This window comes from Musca domestica, unplaced genomic scaffold, assembly GCF_030504385.1.
Source record: "Musca domestica strain aabys unplaced genomic scaffold, Musca_domestica.polishedcontigs.V.1.1 15, whole genome shotgun sequence".
NCBI lineage: Eukaryota > Metazoa > Arthropoda > Insecta > Diptera > Muscidae > Musca > Musca domestica.
In genome coordinates, this window is record NW_026712207.1 from 7,875,882 (window position 1) to 7,888,526 (window position 12,645).

General features: G+C 35.8%; 1 protein-coding gene across 1 annotated transcript in view; it reads right to left on the reverse strand.

Annotated features, from left to right (window-relative positions):
• Nucleotides 1-12,645, reverse strand: part of LOC101898414 (uncharacterized) — a 110,183-nt gene that overhangs the window by 93,656 nt on the left and 3,882 nt on the right. The window lies entirely within an intron of this gene.

The window sequence follows — 12,645 nt, forward strand, 5'->3', positions numbered from 1 at the left end:
TCTGATGATTTTTGCCACACTTTTTCACGGAATTTCTGAAAATTGGTATTTGTTGGTCATAATGGCTTCTAGCTCCGGTGGCGAAACTTTGCATGTATAGGTCCACGCTTTGGTATAGCCTCCATATGACGTTATCTTCCGATATTCGGTATTTTGATAGTTTTTGTCACATTTTTTCACGGATTTGTCTAAAAATTGGAATTTGTTAGTCATAATGAGGCCCTCGTTTTGGTATAGCCCTATATAGCGGTACCTCCCGATATTCGGTATTTTGATGATTTTTGCCATATATTCCCACGAATTTGTCTAAAAATTGGTATTTGTGGGTCATAATTGGTTTTAGTGTTTCCATTACCCTAAGGTGGAGGGTATTAGAAGTTCGGCCCGGCCGAACTTAATGTTTGTTTACTTGTTAAGATACTAAAAGAATTTTTATTGGATTTTATTTTTTGAAAATTTCCAAATTCGTTCCAAATAGTGGAGGGTATTCCAAGTTCCTCCCGGCCGAACTTACTGCTTTTTAAGTTGTTTCACCTCACCACGTAAAGTATATGATATATTAATAATATTTATATCAGACTTAGCTCATATACGAATTGGACAATATTGGCCAAGTGCTTCGGAATCTCCCCCCATAAAGGGTCAACAATTAAAAAAATCATAATTCAAGGCTGGAGGTATACATCTGTCGGCATAGCCGACTGATATTTTTTAACTTGCTATTTTAAAATTATGTACATGTATTTATTCTACAAGATTTTATCTCCTTACAATGAATACCAATCCATCTATTTGAGTTAATATTTTATATTCGCACTTCAATTTCCCAGTGAAAAAAACAAAAACGTTGACAGGTGAAATGTTTCCCACAAAGCCGCCCGTATCGCTGTTGTTGTTGCTGTTGCAATACAATTTTTATAACCCAGCGTTTTTTTATGAATGTTCGCCTTCGTGTTTTATGGTAGCTGGCTTCATAACCACTTTTATGGCCCACAGCGTCACACAATTATTAATCGATACATATTTACATACGGACAGACAGATAGACGGAGAGACAGACAGACAGACAGACACGACCAAACACGCACCCCCCGGGGCAATAAAGTTATAAATGTTACGTTGTTTTTTTATATATTCTATGAATTATTTTTTTTCCGAACAAACAAACACAAACTGCCATGACTGTCATTCAATTGATACAATTTCCCCATAAAGAAAAACCCACTAACAACAAAAGCTACAACAAACCAACTAAAATTGAAATGCCATTAAAAGCGTCGTTTAGTATTCAGTGACAGGAAAAACACGAAACGACGATGTTTCTTCCGCTTATTCTCTGTTGATTTTATTCTCTATAAATATTTTCCCATTTTCATGGAAATCCTATTGAGGAGTTTTTTTTCGCCAGGGATGGGGAGTAGTATTTTTAGAATTCCAAAGAAAAATACTACAGCAATATTTATTAGAAGTAAATCAATTAGAATTGAGGATGTCACACCAACACCAACATGGGTTGGTAAATAATTGAAAAGGTGTTCTAAGAATAGAATACCGTTTAAGTGGAGTATTTTAGATGGAAAACATTGCAGAGGTCTTCAATAGATAGAAGACTGCTAGAATGTTATACATCTGCCGACAGATGTATACCCTCTGCCAATGTTCGATTATTTAAATATATTTTCATGTCTGTTATGATTATTCAAATTGTTGACCCTCTTTGGAGTAGGTTTCGAAGGAATGGGCCAATATTGTCAATTTCGTGTGGGACCTAAATAAATATAAATATGGATTACAAGCGTACAAAAAAAATTTGGTGAGAATTTTCCAGAAAAAAAGTTATTCGTGATGGAATTGAAGCGTAAATGGGCCATGTAGCTGCACGTTTTCATATAGCCCCCATATAATGGTACCTCCCGATGTTCGGTATTTTTATGATTTTAGCGACATTATTCACCGGAATTGTTTCAAATTTGGCATTTGAAGTTCGTAATGGATACTACAGCCTATGACAGAAAATTGTCTATGCAGGTCCACGTCTTCGTATAGCCCCCATATAACGGTACCTCCTAATATTCGGTATTTTGATGATCCTAGCGTCATTATTCACCGGCGTAGTTTCAAATTACGTATTTAGAGTTCGTAATGGAAACTACAGTCTGTGACAGAAAATTGTCTATGCAGGTCCAGGTCTTCGTATAGGCCCCATATATCAGTACCTCCCTATATTCGGTATTTTGACGATTTTAGATACAATACTCACCGAAATTGTTTGAGATGGGCCAATATTGTCCATTTCGTGTGGGACCCAAATAAATATGATGCACATATTGAAACGTGCCAACTTCAGACTGCTGTCATTTGTAAGCCACTCGTCCGGCAGCTGTTAAAATTATTCCAGTGACAGCTCATCATATTATTCACAAGCATACAAAAGCATTTTGGTGAGAATTTTCCAGAAAAAAAGTTAATCGTGATGGAATTCAAGCGTGTGATTTCTTTATATTTGGCTAGAAAACCACAAGTGACCATCGTTAGAGCACTCCAGCATTTAAATGTGAATAAATCTTTTGTGTCTCATACCATTTCTCGTTACCGTGATACTGGTAGCGTAGCCCGACGTCAAGGAAGTGGAGGGAAGAAAACAGCAACATCAATAGAAATGGTTCGAAAAGTAAAGAAGCGAATTGATCGATCACCAACCGGGTCGCAGTGACCGAAAAATGACTCGTGAGCTGAACATATCGCAATATTCCATTCGGCAGTAATTGAAAACTGAGCACGGGGTACAGCCATTGAAATTCCAAAAAATTGCAAGAACTTACACCGCAACAGAAAGAAAATAGACTCAAAAGAGCTAAAGAGTTGCTTCGCTAGGCCGAAAGTGGTGAACTGCCGAATTTGGCTTTTTCCGTCTCCGATGAGAAAACATTCGTTGTCCAGCAGTTTGTAAAAAACAAAATGATCAGGTTTCTACTTGCCACAGAAGTTAGATGAAAATGTGCACCTTCGGTGGGCCACCAGAACTCAAGCGCCGGCCATGCTGATAATGTGGGCCGCCATAACAGCCGATAGTCACTCTCCGCTCGTATTAATCGACCGTGGCATCAGAATAAATGCCGAATATTATCTCGAAAATATTCTGGAGTGTGTATTAAAGCCTTGGGCAAGCAAATATTTTGGCCGCAGACCTTGGACATTCCAAGAGGTCTCTGCACCATCGCACTCAGCACGCGCCATCCAAGAATGGTTACAAAATGAGGTTCCTCGCTTGATTTCCAGCGTACAATGGCCACCAAAATCTTCGGTTACCAATCCGTGGGACTTTGTGTCTGGAGAATTTTGGAAAGCAGACCTTGGACATTCTAAGAGGACTCAGCACCATCGCACTCAGCACGCGCCATCCAAGAATGGCTACAAAATGAGGTTCCTCGCTTCATTTCCAGCTCTCAATGGCCAGCAATTCTTCGGGTACCAATCTGTTCGACTATTGTGTCTGGAGTATTTTGGAAAGCAGACCTTGGATATTCCAACAGGACTCGGCATGCGCCATCCAAGAATTGTTACAAAATGAATTTTTTGGCTTCATTCCCAGCGCACATTGGCTACCAAAATCTCCGGATACCAATTCTTGGGACTATTGTGTCTGAAGTAAATATAGAAAGCAAGGTTGACACTAAAAATTACCAAAGTGTCGATCACCTCAAGCCAGCGCTTCACCGGGAATGGGCCAAAATACTATACAGCAACATTCGGGCAGCATGTGACGGTTTCATTGGCCGTTTGAATGCCATAATTTGTGCCAAAGGTGAACAATTTTTGAAGCTATTTCCGTCATTTTTTGCTTTTTTCAAAAAAATAAAAAGAAATGTAAAAATTATGGCGTTTGAATTTGTTGAAGTTTTTTTATCTCGCCCTGTATTTACGCTTCTTTGCAATGTAAGCATACAAAATGCCGATACACGAGTCTTCTATTTTTTAACTCTATTTTCATAATCTGCTGGATGTTGCATTTAATTAAAAAAAAATTGATTTTAATTTTTTTTTGAAATTTTCAATTTTTTTTTTAAATTTTCTGACTATTATTTCATTTCAAAGCTAATTTCTTAGATTCCATCCTTCCGTTAAGGTTTTAAGTCAAAAACTTGAAAAAGTTTGATACATTATCTTATCTGCTTTAAATTATCCAAATTCCTATAACTCAAACACTTTCCCCTTTTAATTTGTATTTGACTTAAACTTAAAATATCCTATTTTTTTAATTCCATTTAAGTATTTTATTTACTCAAGTCTGTATATATGTTTGTACATCCATCCATCCATCCATCAAACTAACAAACGTTTCAAAAGAAAATATCGAAAATATCAATTCAATTTCCCACGACATTTGCCAGAATATTCATTCACACACATTCGTTCATATTTCTGTGTGTGTGTGTGTGTTTGGCTTCCATCCATTAATGTGCAATCATCTAATCCATCAACATCATAATTCAATGAAATATGCAAACATATCCTATTTCTCAACGCTCTCAGGTTGACATAACCTTGGGGATTTCGCTTGATATTGAAAATCAGAATGACGAACAATAAACAAAAACAAAAAATAACAAAAGTATTAGCAGCCATTAAATGAGGCTGCACAATTAAATAAAGCCAACAATTGTTGCAAAATTATCTCTTTAAAGAGGGCCACTGAGAGAGAGAGGGGTAATTATCGATAACAACACCTTTTCAAAAAGAGATTATTAAATCGTTTACACTCTCGCGCTCTTTCTCTGTCGATGGGGGAAGTGAATTTTTGCCAATCAATTAAATCATCAAAGCTTTTGACATTCAAGTTTGATGATGGTGACGGCGACGATGATGATATGACACCGATGACGAGTAAACGAATGACAGACAGACATGCAGTTATGATGAGAAAGATAATCTCACAATACGTATACGTAGCGTTGCACCACTCTTCTCACAATACGTATACGTATCAACTACCCTTCATCTAATGTGTGTGTGTGTGTGTCTACTTGAATCCATGCAGGGGATGGTGGGTTTTTTGAATGGCAGAGATGAGTGAGTGCACTTTCCATTCAAACATGTGTGGCACACACCCACGCTCACACATTCCTCCAGTGCTATACTATATAGGCTACATAGACGTAGTAAATACGTCAAGTTGTTTACTTGTAAGCGCGTGTTTTGTTTTCATTCCCTTGTTGTCGTTGTCTTTTTTACTTCTTCTTCTGCCACAGAAAACCCAAGTGTACGTATGTATATAGCTACATATATGTATGTATATATTTACATTGGTTGTATATTGAAATATGAAATTTTTGGTTATTCCGCATATGTACGTGGGAGGTTGGCAACTTGGTTTAAAGCAAAAAATAAAAAACCAAAAGGGTTTAGACCCTGTCTCGTTGTGTGAAAAATATATTCGTTAAAATATCACCAAATGACACTTCTGGCAATCAAAACTAATGATGCATCTCTTGACTGGTTAAAAAACATACATATTTATGTGCATATGAGTGGGTGTGTGTGTTTTTTTAGCGAAATGATGTATTATTTGTCAAATTACTTGCTTGAGTTAAATTTTGACAACAAAAAGAACTTGAGACCTTGGAAAGGATATATTTTTAATGTGGTTTTAAGGGGGGTTTAAGTTGGCAGAGCTTGTTCGTAAAAAATATATTTTTTGGTAGGAAATACAAAGTAAAAGGCTGAGGAATCTAAGACACATTCTCGGAGAGATTTTTGAAAAGCAAAAAACAAAAGAAAGAAAAAATGCTAATAATTCATTTGATAAAAGAAAGCCAAAAAAGGTATGGAATAGATAAAAACAAAACAAATGAATGAATTTGAAACCCAACATAAATAAAATCTTCTGGTACATCCCCCCATAAAGGGTAAAAGTTTTAAATATCCATGAAGTTCATAAACCACGAAATTAACATTCGATTCCATTCAGTCTTTTCAAATGTCAATATTTCCATCAACGCAAGATTTGTTACAAAGATGGTAGAGATCGGTCCACTTTGAATATCAACAAATCGGTCCAGTTTGAATATCAACATTTTGAATATCAGTCAAACTCATAAAACGCGAACCTAAAAATAACACTGTTCGACAAAATTCAATTTTTTCAATAATTTCCGGTAAACTTTAGTAGACTATGAAAGTAGACCTAAAAACGGAAGACACGTGTATCGGCTTTATGAAAGTTTAAATCGCAAAGTAGCATAAAAGGGAAGGGGCAATTTACCCCCCCCCCCCCCTTTCTTTTACACTTTTGGAAAACTTCGGATTCAGTTTCCTCGGAATCCGTCAATTTTAGGTATATAGTGTATTGGGCAATATTGCCGAGAAAAATACGATGACTATTTTTATCCATTTTTGGGGTCCTTTTTTAATAATATGGTTAAAAACTCCCTTTACACGGAATCGCAGCAAAGCGAATTGTTCTAAACAAGTTAAAAAGTAATAGTCGGTTTTGCCGACAGATGCATAGCCTCAGCCAATGTTCGATTATTTAAATATTGACTTCTCTAATTAATATTCAAATTGTTGACCCTCTATGAAGTAGGCTCCGAAGGAATGGGCCAATATTGCCAGTTTCGTATCGGACCTAAATAAATATGATTAAAATATTTCGACGCGCCAGGTTTAAGCTATATCGACTACTTTCTTCACTTTATATGAAACATGTGGAAATTTTTATAAAATGTAAAAATTGGACGCAAGGTACCAGATGCAGTCGACCGATTTATTCCATTTTCATATTTCAGATAAAACAGATAAAAATATTGGTGTGGGCAAAATTATAAGAAAATCGAACATTTATATTCAATTTTATACGAAATCATAAATTCTGTTAAATTCCATATTCATCTCAGGTATCTAAGGCTAAGGGAAATATGTAGATATAGCAAGTTGTATAGAATCGCTAAATTGTTTCACAAGTTATGACAGAAAAAAGTATTGAAAATTGTGACCCTTTTGTGGGTGAGGTACCGGGAGGGTGATTTTACGTTAGCAAAAATGTTTGGTTGTGTAAAATTTGAAGGGAACCGGAAGCTTATTTCGGATTTTATGATAGTTTTGGTTATTCAAAAATTTGACCCTTTGGTCGAATCTTCACGATCTTTATGACAGATGTTGTGTCGATGGAAATATTGAGATGTGTCAAGTATGAATTGTCATATTGTCCATTTTCGCACCCGACTTAGCTCTGATGCAAATATTAGGATATGCAAAGTTGAAGAAAAATCGAATTATCCTTTCCCTTTCTGTGCAGTGAAATAATTTATTTAATTAAAATTTCGACCTTATGTGGGGAAGGCAAAAGAGGGTGTGGATTGATATTGCCCACCTCTGCAGTCGATCTAAGTTTAATAATAATATTACGATGCACCAAGTTTGGATACAAATCGGAAACTCCCTTCGAGCATTGTCGTGTGCACCAGCCAGTAGACAGACGGACACACATCGCTAGATCAACTCCAAATGTTCTAAAACGGATCTGGTCCAAAGAGTCCTAGGGTCTAACATCATTATTTCGATGAGGCACGTTTTGTAAAGCCAAAACTTATAATGACAATTTTGACATACACTCCGAAAAGCACATGTATAATAACAAATAAAAAAACAGTAAGTTCGGCCGAATGCCCTCCAACATTTGGAAGAAATTTGGAAATATTAAAAAAGAATAAAATCCGTTAAAAATTCTTTTAAAATCTTAAAAATACCGAATATAGCCGTTATATTGGAATCTAAACGAAGACGTGGACCTGCATAGGCAACTTTTGTCAAAAGTCATTACAATATTCAAATACGAAACTTGAAAAAAAATCGGTGAATAATGTATCTCAAAATCAAAATCAAATACCGAATATAAGGACGTACCGTTATATCAGGTCTATACGAAGTCCTGGACCTGCATAGACAATTTTCTATCACAAGCTGTAAAACTAATTATGAACTTCAAATACGAAATTTCAAACAATTTCGGTGAATATCGTACCTAAAATCGTCAAAATACCGAATATTGGGAGGAAACGTTTTATGGAGGTTATATGAAGACGTGGGCCTGCATACGCAATTTTACGAATTCTAAATACGAAATTTTATATATCATATACTGTAGTATCTAAATACTGTCAAAATATCGAAAATATCGGGCTATACGATATTATGGACCTATATAGACATATCTCTCCAAGGAGGCAAAGTACTTAGAAAGAACTACTTGTATGGATTTCTAGACAATTCCATTGAGAAATGTAGCTAAAATCATCAAAATGCGGAATATAGTGAGATACAGTTTAAATGGGGGATATACGATATCGTGTACCAATATAGACAATACTCCTCCAGGGGGTAAAGTACCCAAAAGGAACTCATTTTTTTGGATTTGTAGACAATTTCATCGAAAAATGTGGCTAGAATTATAAAAATACCGAATATCGGGGGTATATACTATACATACAATATCGTAGACCGCTATAGCCGACCTTCGAACTTGACCTGCCTGCAGAGAAAAGACTGATCTGTGTAAAATTGTATTAGTTTTGACTCTAGCATGATTACAACAGCCAGGCAGACGGACGGTCGGACAGGGCTAAATCGTCTTAGAAAAATTTGGTTACAATCATCAAAATACCGAATATCGGGAGATACCGGTCTATGGGGGCTATTCGATAATTTTACACTGATCAAGAATATTTATACTTTGTTAGGTCTAAAAGGATTTCTTCGATGAGTCACAAACGGAATAACGAACTTAATATACCCTCCATACTATGTATGGTAGAGGGTATAAAAATAACAGCGCATATGCCTAATGTCTTTAAGAATCTCTCAATATAAACCCCTAACAACAAGCATTAAAACGTGACTATATATTAAAGATGATATACGGGAAATCACTAAAAACTTTAAAATCTTCATTTAATCTCTCTTTCAATAATACATTATAAAACCACTACTATTTAATTTCTCTTCCAAAAAACCATAACCCTGACAATGATTGATTTCATTTGTTACACCATTGGTGGTGTAGTATCGCTTTGTTTGTTTTATTTTTTTTTTCAAGTTCCTGCCAAGGTCGATAACAACCAAAAAAAACGCATACCTTTTTGTGTATGACTTCAATGAAGGCAGTCATGCGATGTGCCTACACGCCTAGATGTTTATGCAAAAGCACATAACTTTGATCCTTGCTTGCCTGCTTTTTTTCGGTAATTGCATGGATGTCATTGCAGGTGTATGCGTGTGTGTGAGTGTATACTGCATGTTTTGGATTTTTACATTGCACTTGTATAAATTAGTCTAGATGAACTTGAAGAATTCTCAACCAAACAAAAAAAACAGTCAACGTATGAACAACAACAATGTTAATGCAGGTTGGTGGGTGTGAGTGTTACTCTCTGTGTGTGTGTCTCTTGTCGGCGACATCTATGTAGCTATTTGAAAGTATGTTTTTTTTTTTTTTTTTTCCTTTTTTGGGGAAAATTACTGTTATTCTCAAAGTATGCACAACAAACAACAGCAAACACCACACCACGGCACAGCACAGCATCATGCCAGCCATGCCAACACCATACGTGCGTGATGTGTAATGTCATACCAAAGACGACATCTCTGAGAATGTGAATGGATGGATGGCATGGCAAAGTAACAACAACAATGGTGAGTGACACTCAAAATGCAAGTGATGCACTCTTGCAGTGGCTGATGTTACTCTGGCCGACGCCAATGTTGTTGTTGTTGATGTTTTGCTTTTCTAAATGGGGTTTAAGTAACACCATTTGTGTGTGTCCCAGCTGCTCAGCGTCAACAACATCCAAGTTGGGGTTTGTTGTGATTTGAGCCGTGTACCTACTATACATACACATAAATATGTATGTATGGCCATACTATCTACATACATACAAACATATAAACTCTTTTGCTAAATTATACACACACACACGTACGTGTGGCAAATATCCACTTTACTCTCATCACATCACATGTTCATATGTATTTCCGTGTGTAAATATGTTTGTATATATATGTACATTTGTATGTAAAAGGTATATCGCATTCTGAGTGTGTGTGTGTTTTTTTGCACACTTTTCAAGGTTCCACGACATGTTTTCTAATTCTTTTTTTTCATCTGCTGCTGCTTCTTTTACACATTTTGCCTTAACACTTTGGCTTGGTTTTGTGTTGGAATTTTTTCTTTGATATTTCCAAGTTGTTTTGGGTCTTTTTTTCTGCTTTGATAACAATAATGAGGAGGAGGAGGAGGACAACGACAATGGCAAAGAGTGGTAAATTATGATTCAGAATTACATTCATACTACCTATGTACATACTATTTTTGTTATTATTAAAAAAAAAAAAAGAAAATACACACATTTTTTTAGTTATTAGAAACGGCTTTCTTATTCTGCTTCTTCTTCTTCTTCTTTTTTTTTACTCCTTGGACACCTTTTTCTTGGTTACTCGCATCGCGTATTTGATGGCCATCATCATCATCGTCATTGCCGTGAACCTCAACAGCAGCAGCAGTGGAAGTTTTGATGGTCTTTAGTAATGGAATTTTGCTTGCACAAACACACATACACACACATTTAAAACTTTGTCATCAGTGATGGCTCCATTATCACCCGGATAGTTGTGATTTATAGGATGCTTCTCCACTTCGTACTGCTCACATTTTTCTAATTTCTTTTCTTTTTTTCCCGCAATTTCCAATATTTTTTTATTCGTTTGTCACTTGTTTTCTCCCGTTTTTATTCGATTTTTGTTTCGTGTTTCATTTGTTAGAGAAAAATATTTTGAAAAAAAGCATTTTTTGTTTTTTGGAACCAACAGAAAAAAGACAATATTAACTAGACGAACGCGCGAGTAAAGCTGCGACTACGTTTATTAATGGCATATGTCTGGAGCTAAACTGTTGGCAGTGTTTCGTTTGTTTGGCCCAACAGGGTAAACGACGAGCACCAAACGTATGTTGCCTGCTTTACACACAGGGAGAGAGAGAAAGAGCCGATACTGTCATCCAATGTCAGTGCTGAGAACGAAACATGCGCAAGTGGGGACAATTTATTTAACCCATTAAATGGGGAGTAATAATGTCATAATGTAAGTTCCTGTAAAATAGCTGGATGTCTAAAGGAGGATGTAGATAGTGGAGGGGGGAGGGGGGAGAAAGGTCTGGAAATAAGCAAAATATTCAAAAAATAAATAAATAAATACAGATATTACATTTATCCATGATAGACTTTAGTGCCAAAAAGGCAAGGCAGAGTCAAAATATGGCAACCCTATGAAAATATATCTGTTGTTATCATGGTAGAAGAAAATAGGTAGACTCACGACACAGCTGTTGGGAAAACCAATTTTGGAATTCAAAATGTTGAATGAAAAAATATTTAAATTAGTAAAAATGGTTGAAAAACGCGTATTATAATAAAGCCCGAATGACGTCGTATAAGAAAACATATAAAAATCTACTTACATTTGAAGAGACATTAAAACATTTTTGACATATCAATGTTCCCAAGCGTTGATGCATCTACCTGTATTCTTCTACCATGTTTGTGATGATATTATAACAAAAGGCCTGTTCCAGAACTGCAAGAATGTAAAAGTTTTCACTACGATAACCGTGTTTCCCTTTATGATATCGAAAAAAATTGTAAGACTAGCAGATACTTGCAGGCATGGTACAATGAATTCAAGGTAGGGCAGAACTACCATATGATTTTAATTTTTTTATTTTTCTGGCTTAATATGTCAACTTCATTTGTATATGTGTGTGTATTCTTTTCAATAATAAAAAAAATGTTCAGAAAATATTCAAATTCGGGTGTTTTCAAAATGCTTATTGCAACGTATGCATCGACGAAATCTACAGTTTTTGTCGGGAATAAACCATAAGAGATATAGAACATGAATTTGAAAAGAAATTGTGACCTTTCATTCAGTTTTCGCGGTTTTAAATTATTTATTCAAAACCAATGCAACAAGTTGTTTGCTTTTTTATTCAAGAAAGTGGACGGAAGAAAACAGCAACATCAGCAGAAATGGTTCGAAAAGTAAAGAAGCGACTTGATCGAAACCCGCGTCGCAATGGCCGAAAAATGACTCGTGAGCTGAATATATCGCAATATTCCATTCGGCAAATATGGAAATATGAGCTCAGGGTAAAGCCATTAAAATTCCAATAAGTGCAGAACTTACACCGCAACAGAAAGAGACCAAAAGAGCTAAAGAGTTGCTTCGCTTGGCCGACAGTTCTTATGTACTTACACCTTTATTCTTCTCTGGCTGCTTGACTGCAAATGTACTTTTTCTCCATTCCTAAGGGCGTGGATACAATGACAACATTTTAAACTACATTTCTAGCTGTGTCATGCCTGGCAAAAGTATTTAATCTGTATTTTTTTTTTTTTTTTTTTTTTTTGATAAATTTATTAACATGATTTTCCTCTGTACCAGGCAACCCTATACCGGCACTTTCAATTAGGCGACATTGGCTCTCTACCAATCAATCGATACTACTTATCGATTTACTCCAACGATGTAATTTTGACACATACAAAACGTATGTGTGTCAGAAAAAGAACATCGTTTTAACATTTAAATTACATTTAA